We start from the raw sequence: 12,417 nt of genomic DNA on the forward strand, positions 1-12,417 counted from the left end.
TGAGAAAAATTAAGAGGCTTGCCTAAGTTTATCAAAGAAGATAGTGGCAGAACTAGAAATAGAGCCACCTATGCTTTCTTGGCTAATACTGTTATTTGCTTGTTTATATATTTGTGTATATACACATATATATCACATACCTTGTAGGTTTATGCATATTGTATTAAAATTAAAAGAAATACACTAATATTTTAATTATAACTGCTTTTGGCTTTTGTGGTGATGGGTGATAAGCCATAATAATAAATCTTCTAATTTATGATGATCTACATTTTCCAAATATTCTACAATACATTAAGAGAATAAGCAAGAAATTATTTTTAAAAACTAGTAAAACCAATACTTTTTATGTGTTGGTAGTACAGATGATTTTTATATATCTCTAACAAAAGAGTAAACTCTGTCACAAACACATGGGCACATCTCTTCCCATCATCCCTTCCTCCTCCCCCCTTTATACCCCTACCCCAGCTTCTGAGTCAGGGGCTACATTTCCCAACATGTATCTGAGACTCAGGCATTAGTAGCATGACAGTGACAGTATCTTGTACCATATTTTATACTTAGAAACCTATGCCTAGTGACTTGATGCCCTTGCTCCTCACTCATCCCTTCCCATTTAGTGGTCCTCATCTTTGAGATTAAAGATGCATTTCAGATTCTGGTCATCAGGTGTTGATTACCCTTATCAACTAAATTATCTTCAAAGAAAATGTATCCTTTTGGTAAGTAGAAGAAAAAAAATCATTTTTCTTTTAAATTCACGTTATGAAATAGCATGTACAGAATTATCCCAGTTTTTAAAAACATACATAGTGATGAAAATAAACAGCACTGGGGGGCGCCTGGGGGGCTTAGTCAGTTAAGCGTCTGCCGTCGGCTCAGGTCATGATCCCAGGGTCCTGGGACTGAGTCCCACATTGGGCTACTTGCTCACTGGGGAGCCTGGCTCTCCCTCTGCCTGCAGCTCCCCCTGTTTGTGCTCTCTCTGACAAATAAATAAAATCTTTAAAAAAAAGAAAGTAAACAGCATTTATATAAATGCTGATATATGCCAGGCATTGTACTATATATATATATAGATAGATAGATATAGATATTCATTATTGCATTTTATTCTCCCCCAAATCCTATGAGATAGGTACTAATATTATCCCCCATTTTACAAATAAGAGAATTGCAGGACCACAAGGCTAAGCAATAATAGGAAATGATAGAACAGGAATTCAAATTCATGTAGTGTAGTTCCAAAGTCCATGCTCTTAACCTCTACTCAGTTTCCTTTATTAATAAGTCCCAAATCTTTATCTCATTCATTCTTTTATCCATCCATTGTTTAAGCCCTTTTCTATGCTAAGCACTGCCTGCCCATTTCACATCTCAATCTCACTACCATATTTAGCAGTGATTCTTTTTTTTTTCAAGATTTTATTTATTTATTTGACAGAGAGAGACACAGCGAGAGAGGGAACACAAGCAGGGGGAGTAGGAGAGGGAGAAGCAGGCTCCCCGCCGAGCAGGGAGCCGGATGTGGGGCTTCATCCCAGGATTCTGGGATCATGACTTGAGCTGAAGGCAGACGCTTAATGACTGAGCCACCCAGGTGCCCCTATTTAGCAGTGATTCTAAGGACATAGGACTTTCCACTTAATAAAAATATAAGAAGTATACTTTTAGTTTAACCATAATTTATTGAGCATCTACTATGTGCCAGGTAAGGCCCTGGAGATATAAAAGAGAACACAGCGGATATAGCTTTTATATTCTTTTGGAGTTCATGATTTAATGGGAGGAAACCAGAGGAAGAGTGTAGCAAGTACTGAAGGGGCAGTTGGAGCGCTTAAGAGGACTTAATCCATTTGCCAGGGAAGTCTTCCAGGAAGAAGCAATGTGTAGAAGGTCAATTTCTGGAATGACAGCATGAGGAGCTCTGCGGACCTGCTCTCCAGTGAAACTGGTGAAAATTATAAAACCAAAACAATTTAAAGCCTCTGGAAATGGTCTTAAGGGCATATATCAAATAGAGAAACATCTATTTAAGAAAATCTATAAAAAAATCCGTAAGAAAGTGAGAGTCTGTGGTATTTGAGCCTAGACCTCTCCCTACCTTCTCACTCCCAGGTCGGGGAGGCACAAACTGCACTCCTAACCATGAGCCAAGAACATAGAGCATCCTCTTCCTGCAGCTCCCAGCTATGGATCTTTCTTCCTGGGAAGAGGAAGACATCAGCATCTCTCATCCTGCCCCAATGACTGATATTGTAAGGTTAAGCTCCAACTGAGTGCATTTGAGAGGTGAGTGCTCTCTCCTACCAACCAGCCCCCACTGATAGAATGGAGGCTCTCCTGTGAGTGTGACATCACTGAAAATACCGGGGCCCTATTCCCTCTTGGCGTGGCTCATAAGGTATGGTTTCACACTCTGAGAAGCAAACTGAGAGGACCTCAGGCTGCTGTTTCCTACCTGCCTCCACTGAGACATTAGCTCATAAAGCATGAGTATCACTCTGAGAGAAGAGTGCCATTGTCCTCACCCCCAGATCCAGAGTCCAGGCTCCGAAATTTTGCCTGGGAAAAGAAGAAAGCCATAAAGCATATAGGTTCAAACATTTCCTGATGAAACTTACTTCATTTTCAACAGAGCTTGGAGAAGTTCAAGCCTCAAGTTGCTCTAAAAACAGTGATGGTTGTGGTGGAGACAACTGGGAAGTGATTAATATATTCAATGAAAATATAAGTTAACTGTAGGATGGCTAGATTGTTTTAAAGATCCAGGGAAGGAGATGGTTGGGAGGACTCCTCCTTGAGTTGGAACAAATATCAAACACTGACCTTTGGAACAGCCCAAATTGATTGAATTAGTCTGCAGAACAATTGATGCCCAAGGGCATTATTGAAAATAATAGATTAATCAGTCAGCAATTAGAGGAGCCTAACATTTGGGTATGGTCAGGGCTGTGGCCTTCATAAGTGCTCCTCAGTTCCCCACCCCACACTTACTTAGGTGAGACAGGATGGCTAGAGGGGTTGGAATTGGATATTTCCCTTCCTCCCCGTCAGCTGGTCTCTGATAAAATTCTAGTAGGTTAGGCTTGGTGAAAATTGCTCTTGAGTGAAAGCCTTCTTAAGAAGACTAGAATGTTCCACATGTATTTAAAAACAGCTATTTTCCCCTCCCCCGGCCAGAAACAAAAGGGGATTTTCTAGAGTATTCACTGTGAGAACCTCATAGGGCTCCTGCAGGTAAAAATCATAAAAGTGGGGGAACACCACCTAAGACTGGGCCTATCTGGAGTTTTAATTCTCAGATTTGTCCCCCATGGAACTTCTGGCAATTTATCAATTGTAGTTTAGGTTTTTCTACCTCAGTACTGGTTTCCTGGAGAAGTTTCTGTTTATGGATTTTGCTCCAGGAAATTATGATTCTCCGTATCTGCCTGTCTGTCTCTCCTTTTTTGGGACAATGATTTGCTTGGTGGCCTCAATTCTCTAATGGATCTTAAAACAGTTGTTGATTTTCAGTTTGTTCAGTGTTTTACTTGTTGTTAGGATGGAGCAATGGCTTCCAAGTTCTTTCCATGCCAGACCAAAAGCCAGAAGCAAGAGGGACATTTTATAATTATAAGAGTCAGTCCATAAGGAATATATAAGAATTATAAGCACCAAAATACATGAAGCAAAAACTGGCAAAAATGAAGGGAGAAATAGATAATTCAACAATAATAGTTGGGAGACTTTAATACCCCCTTTTAATAGTAAATAGACCAAATGGGAAGAAGATCAACCAGGAAATAAAAGACTTGAGGACACTATGTACTAACTAGGCCTAATAAATATGTAGATTATCCCACCCAACAACAGCAGAATGCACATTCTTTTAAGTACACATGGAATATTATCATGGTAGACCATGTGATAGTCCATAAAACAAACCTCAGATAAGTTTAAGGGTTAGACATAATACAAGATACGTTCTTTGACCACAGTGGAATATTTCATATCAATAACAGAAAAAAAATTAGGAAACTCATAAATATCTGGAAATTAAGCAAAACACTCTTAAATGGATGGTGCATCAAAGAACAAATCAAAAAGGAAATCCTTTTTGGCAGGCAGAAAATACTTTGAAATGAATGAAAATGAAACACAACATAAGACATACCAAAACTTATGGAATGGAACTTCGGATCTTAAGATACAATATACCAAAACTTATGGAATGGAGCTAAACCTATGCTTAGAGGGAAATATATAGCTTCAAATGTTGATATTAAAAAAGAAGAAAGATCTCAAATCAGTATTCTAACTTTCCACCTTAAAACGCTGGACAAAAAAGTGAACTAAACATAAAGCAAGCAGAAGATAGGATAATAATAAGTAGAGCATAAATTAATAAGATGGAAAATGGAAAGAGTAGAGAAAACTAGTGAAACCAAAGCTGGTTCTTTGAAAAGGTCAACAATATTGACAAATCTTTAGCTAGATTGATGGGGAGGGGAGAGTGAAAGAGAGGGAACTCAATTTATTAGAATCAGAAATGAAAGAAGGGGTCATTACTACTGACCTTATAGATATGGAAAAGGATTATAAAGGAATAATATGAAATATTATATAACATTACATTAGATAACTTAGGTGAAATGGACAAATTACCCAAAAAGCACAAACTGCCAAAACTATATCAAGAAAAAAATAGACAATCTGAAAAGACCTATAACAAGTGAAGAGATCGAATTAGTAGTAGTAGTAGTAGTAGTGGTAATAAAACTGCCCACAAAGAAAAGTGTAAGCCCACATGGCTTCACTGCTGAATTCTACCAAATATTTAAAGAAGAATCTTTCACAGACTCTTCCAAAAAAACAGAAAATGAGAGAATACTCCTCTCATTTTATGAGACCAGTATTACCCTAATACCAAAACCAAACAAAGATATTGCAAGAAAAATCTATAGACCAGAATCTCTTATATAAACATGGATGCAAAAATCTCCAACAAAATACTAGGAAAACAAACCTGGCAACATATAAAAACAATTGTACATCATGACTATGCAGGATTTCTCCCAGAATGCAAGGTTGGTTTAACATCCCCAAATCAGGAACTTCCTCAACATGATAAAGGGCATTACCAAAAAAACCCAGCTGACATCACACTTAGTGCTGAAATACTGGATGCCTTACCCCTAGGATCAGGAACAAGACAAAGATGTATGTTCTCACCACTTCTTTTCAACATTGCACTGAAGGTTCTAGCCAAGGCAATTAGGCAAGAAAGAGAAATAAAAGGCATCCAGACTGAAAAATAAGAAGTAGAACTATATTTATAGATGACATGATCTTGTATATAGAAAGTTTTATGGGATCCACTGATACACTAATAGAACAATTTCAGCATGGTTACAGGATGCAAGCAATATACAAAACTCAACTGCATTTCTATAAACTTGTAACGAACAATCTGAAAATGAAATTAAGATAGCAATTCTATTTATAATAGCATCAAAAGAATAAAACATTTAGAAATAAATTTGATAAGGGAAGTACAAAATTCATACTCTGAATACTGCAAAATATTATTGAAAGAAATTAATGAAAATGGGGCACCTGGCTGGCTCAGTAGGAAGAGCATGTGGCTCTTGATCTTGGGGTTGGGAGTTTGAGCCCCATATTGGGTGTAGATATTACTAAAGAAAATAAAAATAAAATAAACCTTGGGATGTCTGACTGGCTCAGTCAGTAGAGCATGCAACTCTTGATCTCAGGGTCATGAGTTCAAGCCCCGTATTGGTCATAGAGCTTACATAAAAAAAAAAGAAGCAATTAAATGGAAAAAAGAATCTCATGTTCACGAATTGAGAAATTTAATATGTTAAAATGGCAATACTCCCCAAAATGATCTACAGATTCAGCGCAATCCCTTTCAGAATCCCATCTGATTTCTTTGTAGAAACTGATGGAATGATTCTAAAATTCACATGGCATTGCAAGGGACTCTAAATAGCCAAAACAATCTTGGAAAAGAATAAAGTACATCAACTCACATTTCCTGGTTTTGACACTTACTACAAAGCAATGGTAATCAAGATAGTGTGATACTGGCACAAGATAGACATATAGGTCAGTGGGATTGAATCAAGAGTCCAGAAATAAAACCATGTGTCAGCTGACTTTCAACAAAGGTACCAAGACCATTCAATGGAAAAAAATAGTGCTAGAACAACTAGATAGCAACTAGCAAATTAATGATACTAGAGCTCTACCTCACACCATATACAAAAAAATTAACTAAAAATAAATCAGAGACCTAAATGTAAAAACTAAAATAATACAACCATTAGAAAAAAAGCATAGGGGGACACGTGGGTGGCTCAGCTGGTTAAACATCTGCCTGTGGCTCAGGTCATGATCCCAGGGTCCTGGGATCGAGCCCCACATCAGGCTCCTTGCTCAGTGGGGCGCCTGCTTCTCCCTCTGCCTGCTGCTCCCCCTGCTTGTGCTCTCTCTCGCTCTGTCAAAGAAATAAATAAAAACCTTAAGAAAAAAGAAAAAAGCATAGGGGTAAATCTTCATGACCTTTGATATGGCAAAGGGTTCTTAGACATGATACCAAAAACATGACCAACAAAAGAAAGACTACATTGAACTTCATCAAAACTAAAATCATTTGAGCATCAAAGTGCACCATCAGGCATGTGAAAAGACAACTCACAGAATGGGAGAAAATATGTATAAATCATATATCTGATAAGGAACTTGTACCCAGAATAAATAAAAACTTACAGCTCAATACTAAAAAGGCAGATATCCCAGGGCGCCTGGGTGGCTCAGTTGGTTAAGCGACTGCCTTCGGCTCAGGTCATGATCCTGGAGTCCCGGGATCGAGTCCCACATCGGGCTCCCTGCTTGGCGGGGAGTCTGCTTCTCCCTCTGACCCTCTTCCCTCTCGTGCTCTCTCTCTATCTAATTCTCTCTCTCAAATAAATAAATAAAAAAAAATAAAAAGGCAGATATCCCAATTTAAAAATGGGCAAAGGATTTGAACGGACGTTTCTCCAAGTAAGATATACAAATGGTCACTAAACACAGGAAGAGATGCTCAACATCATTAGTCAACAGGGAAATGCAAATCAAAACCACATTGAGATACCATTTCACCTCTGTTAAAATGGCTAGAATCAAAAAGTCAGATAATAAAAAGTATTGTTAAGGATATGGGGAAACTGGAAGCCTTACACACTGCTGATGGGAATGTAAAATGGTCAGCCAGTTTGGAAAACAGTATGGCAGTTCCTGAAACAATTAAGCGTAGAGTGACTGTATGACTCAGCAATTCAATTCCTACATATCTACCCAAGAGAGATAAGAACATGTGTCCTCACAAAACCTGTTCATAGTAGCACTATTCATAATAAGCAAAAGATGGCAACAGCCCAAATATCCATCAATGGATTAAGGGATTAACAAAATGTGACATATCCATTCAATAGAATATTGTGCAGCCACAAAAAGAAAGAAGACATACTTGCTACACAATTGGTGAACCTTGAAAACATATGCTAAGTAAAAGAACCCAATCACAAAATACCACATTTTATATGAGCACACTCTTATGAAATGTCCAAGATAGGAAAATCTGTAGAGACAGAAAGATTAGTGTTTGCTTAGACCTGGAGGGATAGAAGCATAGGGGAGGGGTCATAGCTAAGGGTATGGTGTTTGGTTTTGACTTGGAAATGCTCTAAAATTGACTATGGTGATAGTTGCAAATAACTGAATATAGTAAAAACCATTGAGCTGTACATTTTAAGTGGGTGAATTGTATGGTATGTGAATTATAGCTCAATAAAGCTGTTTTTAAAAAAAAGAAGTAACGTCTATTCTGAGATGGATGAGTAGGGGTTATCCACGCTAAGTGTGTGAAGAGTGATTGAGAGAATGTTTCAGTCAGGGAGAACTGTGGGAACCAAGATCAGGACTCAAAAGGGCATGAAGCTTTGAAGAAATAATGGGAATTCCTTAAGCACAATGTTGTTGTTGTTACTATTTATTAAATATCAACTGTTGCAGAGTAGAGATTAGAAACAAGGGCTTTGACCTTAGGCAGGCATTTCATTTAACAGCTGGGTGATCTTGGCCAAGACACTTAATTTCTCTTAGCTTCACTTTCCTGTTTTACTAAATAGTAGGCTAATGACCAGTACAGTCACTCTGGAAAACAGTACGGAGATTCCTCAAAAAGTTAAAAATAGAACTATCTTATGATCCAGCAATTACAGTACTAGGTATTTATTCAAAGGATACAAAAATACTAATTCAAAGGACCCCAATGTTTATAGCAGCCCTATCAACAATAACCAAATTATGGAAAGAGCCCAAATGTCCATCAACTGATGAATGAATAAAGAAGATGTGGTATATGTATACAATGGAATATTACCCAGCCATCAAACAGAATGAAATCTTGCCATTTGCAATGACATGGATGGAGCTAGAGTGTATTATGCTAAGCAAAATAAGTCAGAGAAAGACAAATATCGTATGATTTCACTCATATGTGGAATTTAAGAAACAAAACAGATGTACATAGGGGAAGGGAAGGAAAAATAAAATAAGATCAAAACAGAGAGGGAGGCAAACCATGAGACTCTTAAATATAGGGGCGCTGGGTGGCTCAGCTGGTTAAGTGTCCGACTCTTGATTTCAGCTCAGGTCATGATCTCAGGGTCCTGGGATCGAGCCCCAAGTTGGGGTATGCGCTCAGCAGAGTCTGCTAGAGAATCTCTCTCTCTCTTTCCCTCTCCCTCTGTGCCTCCCCCTGCTCTCTCTCTCTCTAAAATAAATAAATAAATATTTTTTTTTTTAAAAAAGAGACTCTTAAATACAGAGAGCCAACAGGGTTGCTGGAGGGTAGGTGGGTGGGGGGATGGGCTAAATGGGTGATGGTCCTTAAAAAGGGCACTTGTGATGAGCACTGGTGGTTATAGGTAAGTGATGAATCACTAAATTCTACTCCTGAAATACTACACTCTATGTTAACTCACTTGAATTTAAATAAAATCTTAGAAAAAAAAATAGTAGGCTAATGATACAACATCTGGAAAAGGACTCAGAGTTCATGAAAGGGAAAAAGGACTCTGTAAGTCCAAGAAAATATTTTGACAGTTACAAAGCAAAGATAATAGAATTATCCATTAGGATAAATTTTTAAAAATATTTCTCAAACAACAAGATAGCAAAAGGTATGGTGAGATATCAAAATGCCACTTAAAAAGACATGATCATTCCCTTTTAGTGAGCTAAACGACTTCATCTTGATATTTGTGGGGATGGGTATGTGTGTGTGTGTGTGTGTGTGTGTGTGTGTGTGTGTGTGTGTGTGTGTATTTTTGTACTGTACCTCCTATTCTTCATTTTTCTTTTAATCATGGCTGGTGAATGTGTAGGTATATACGGACCTACCTTATTCCTTTAAAGATTCTTTACCTACACTATACTGAAAATATTGGCTGGGGGGTACAGGCAACATATTTGAATAGACATTTCTCAAAGTAAAATGTAAAAATGGCCAATAAGTACGCAAAAAGATGCTCCATACCCAACTAAATTATCCATCCAATGGTTCAGCTATTTTTGCTAAGGCTCTTGCAAAACGCTGGTGTCAGAGTATCAAATAAGTGCTTTTGGACCCTGTTATGAGAGGCCCCACCCTCCATCAAACCTTTCCCTATCTTGAACTTTCCTTGTAGAGGGAACAAATCAGCTTTTCTCTTGGCTTTTGCCTTTTCCTTTTATAGAGGTGTGGTGATTATGTGGGTATGGGATCTGAGACTGGTTTTCAAACACACACTCTCCTGTCAGTTTCTCAGTGAAAAATTTTGCATGAGATTACTCCAGTCCTTAGCATCCTGATAATCATCTTGCTCCTCTCATTTTGTGCATCATGGTAGCTATGTCTTATTGTAACTTTAAAGCTCCTCCTATTTACTTTTGGTTTCTTAGTTGTTCTTTTCAGTTAATTAAGATTCATTCAAAATCCTATATATTAAGTAAAAATTAGAAAGTTACAAATGCCCTGTTTACACTCTACCGTATAATGCATTATCTGCTTTATTTAACTTGGAATTATAAATCCAAATTTGTGCTGTTAGGAAAGGCTTACCATTCACATTAAGATTTACTGCACAGAGAAAACTGTTACTGGGAGCCAATCCACCTTGGACCCTGAGCATCCCTGCACATTTTTATTGCATATACAAAGCATGTAAGACCCTGGCCACTTCTTTATGCAGACAGGCCATGTCTCAGAGTTGTGTTTGCAACAAGCAACTGGGACGAATGAGGTAACATCTTTCCCTGGATACAGAGCAAGCTTGCTTCTGTTCACCATGAAAGCAATGAATTCTCCACACACGGAGTTTCTTTCCTGTTACACAAGGCACTGCGTGTGTAGACATCCATAAAAGGGCCTGTGTCACCCTATAGGACTTGAGGATCACTTGAAAACTAATACAAACCCATATGAAGCTCTGGCTACGGCTCCTGCCATGAGTAATAATGTCCTTTGGCTCTGACCCGGGATTCTAGTGTCTTCTGCCAGTATCCATTAAACAATAGCAGGTTAACTTGTTAAGTTTTAAGTAGGGTAAAATCTAAGATCGCATAATTCTTGACAGGTGTTTCCAGATATTATCCCTAAATCAGTTACGCTAGTGCAGTGTTTCCCACGAGGATTTTTGCTTTGTCTGTGTACCGCCTGTGCTCTTAGTATCATGTTCTACTTCATGTCTGTCTTCAAATTGACTCGCTGACTTAATTTGAATACCTTTTTGCAAAGGACACTTTATACCACACTAAATCTATACTATCATCATTTGCCTGAGACAGAGTATTCATTAATACACATCCAAATAAACATATGAATATCACAATTTAATATATTTGGGTACTATTTAAAATCATCCCCACCCACCACCAGGCCCTCTCCTTTAACCCCAAGCTGATTGCATCTACAGGAGTCATGGTGGGGACAGACTATCACAACCAATGCTTTTAGTTAGTCCATTTTGAGGTCTTCTTCCCTATAAAAAGTTCTCATCAAGCCCCCTTGTGAAGGAAAAAAGGGATAAACTAAGTCTAGTGCTCTGACCTGCTATAGGGACAGCCATCATCCTCCAGGTAGGTATATCCAGGACAGCCTGGCCATCAGCTGAGGGGAGTCTAGTGCCTGCTTCAATCTGAAGCAGAGAAACCAAAGTCAGACCCACCCTGGAGAGGAGTGTGGCTTGGATGAGCCCTTCTATATCCTACCTGAGCACTGCCCCTCAGAGCAACAGGGAATTGGATTCATCCTGTCTTATAAAACTGGCAGTGAGCCCCTGCAAGCTTACCTCACTCCAGTCGGAATCCAGCCCAACCAGCATCCATCAGGCTGTTGCAAACTTGAAGAATAGTCTGGAGTCATGAATTGCCCCCAAAAGAGTATCACGGAGGAAAAATAAAATAACACACAACTGGAAAAACTGTGAGCCATAGATATATGTAGATACATATATAGATATATAGATTTGGATGTAGATATACACATACAGTCTTACATAGCATTTTCACATTTCCAAGTAAGGATGGCAGTATCCCCAAATCCCACTTGAACCTCCCTTTAAAATTTACACAGGCCTAGAGGTATCTGTTGAACTGGTGAGGAGGGCCTGCCACCAGTCTTCTGGGAGAGATCACTCACCCTAAGGAAACAGAAGATAAAACCGTAATCTTTAGACTCAAAGAGAAGCAATTCTGATTAAAGCATAACATCTGTTACTCAGACTTGCCTTCTGGTCCAATCCCCAAATGGACCCATTGTTGTCAGAGTCTTAAGGGGGAAGTTCGGGCCTGTGGTTAAAATTCCCCAAACTGTCAATATACCATGGCCCAAGTTGCCCTGCATAACTATCTGTCTAAACTGAAGAAATGGGCATTCTCCCCACTTCTGCAGGTCAGTCTGAAGATTCAGCCAATTGGGGGTTCTGAAGAAATATGCTGGGCTTCACTGTTTGAGAATTCCAGAACATCAGCAACAGATAGGTAGGGGCCTGGATGAAGGGGCAGAACTACCCAATATACATAATATCAAGGGGAGAAGAAAGGGAGGTGGGGCAGGAAAGGAACATAAAGGGGGGCACCCACCTAACAGTTGCCTGGATTTATTCTTAAGCACAGGTGAGAACTAGTTTCTCCATCATCCCAAATAGCTGATAAAAAGCCCTTGGGAGTTGGGATCCTACATGGGCAGATGGGGGAAAAAAACCTGTTAAAATAGAGCTCACAGTCATTACCTTATTTGGTCCTCACATGATCCCTCAGAGATTATTATCTCTATTTTACAGATGAGAAAAGATATAAAAAATTTATTCTTCTAGCTAA

This window comes from Zalophus californianus, chromosome X (genome assembly GCF_009762305.2).
Source record: "Zalophus californianus isolate mZalCal1 chromosome X, mZalCal1.pri.v2, whole genome shotgun sequence".
Taxonomy (NCBI): Eukaryota; Metazoa; Chordata; class Mammalia; order Carnivora; family Otariidae; genus Zalophus; species Zalophus californianus.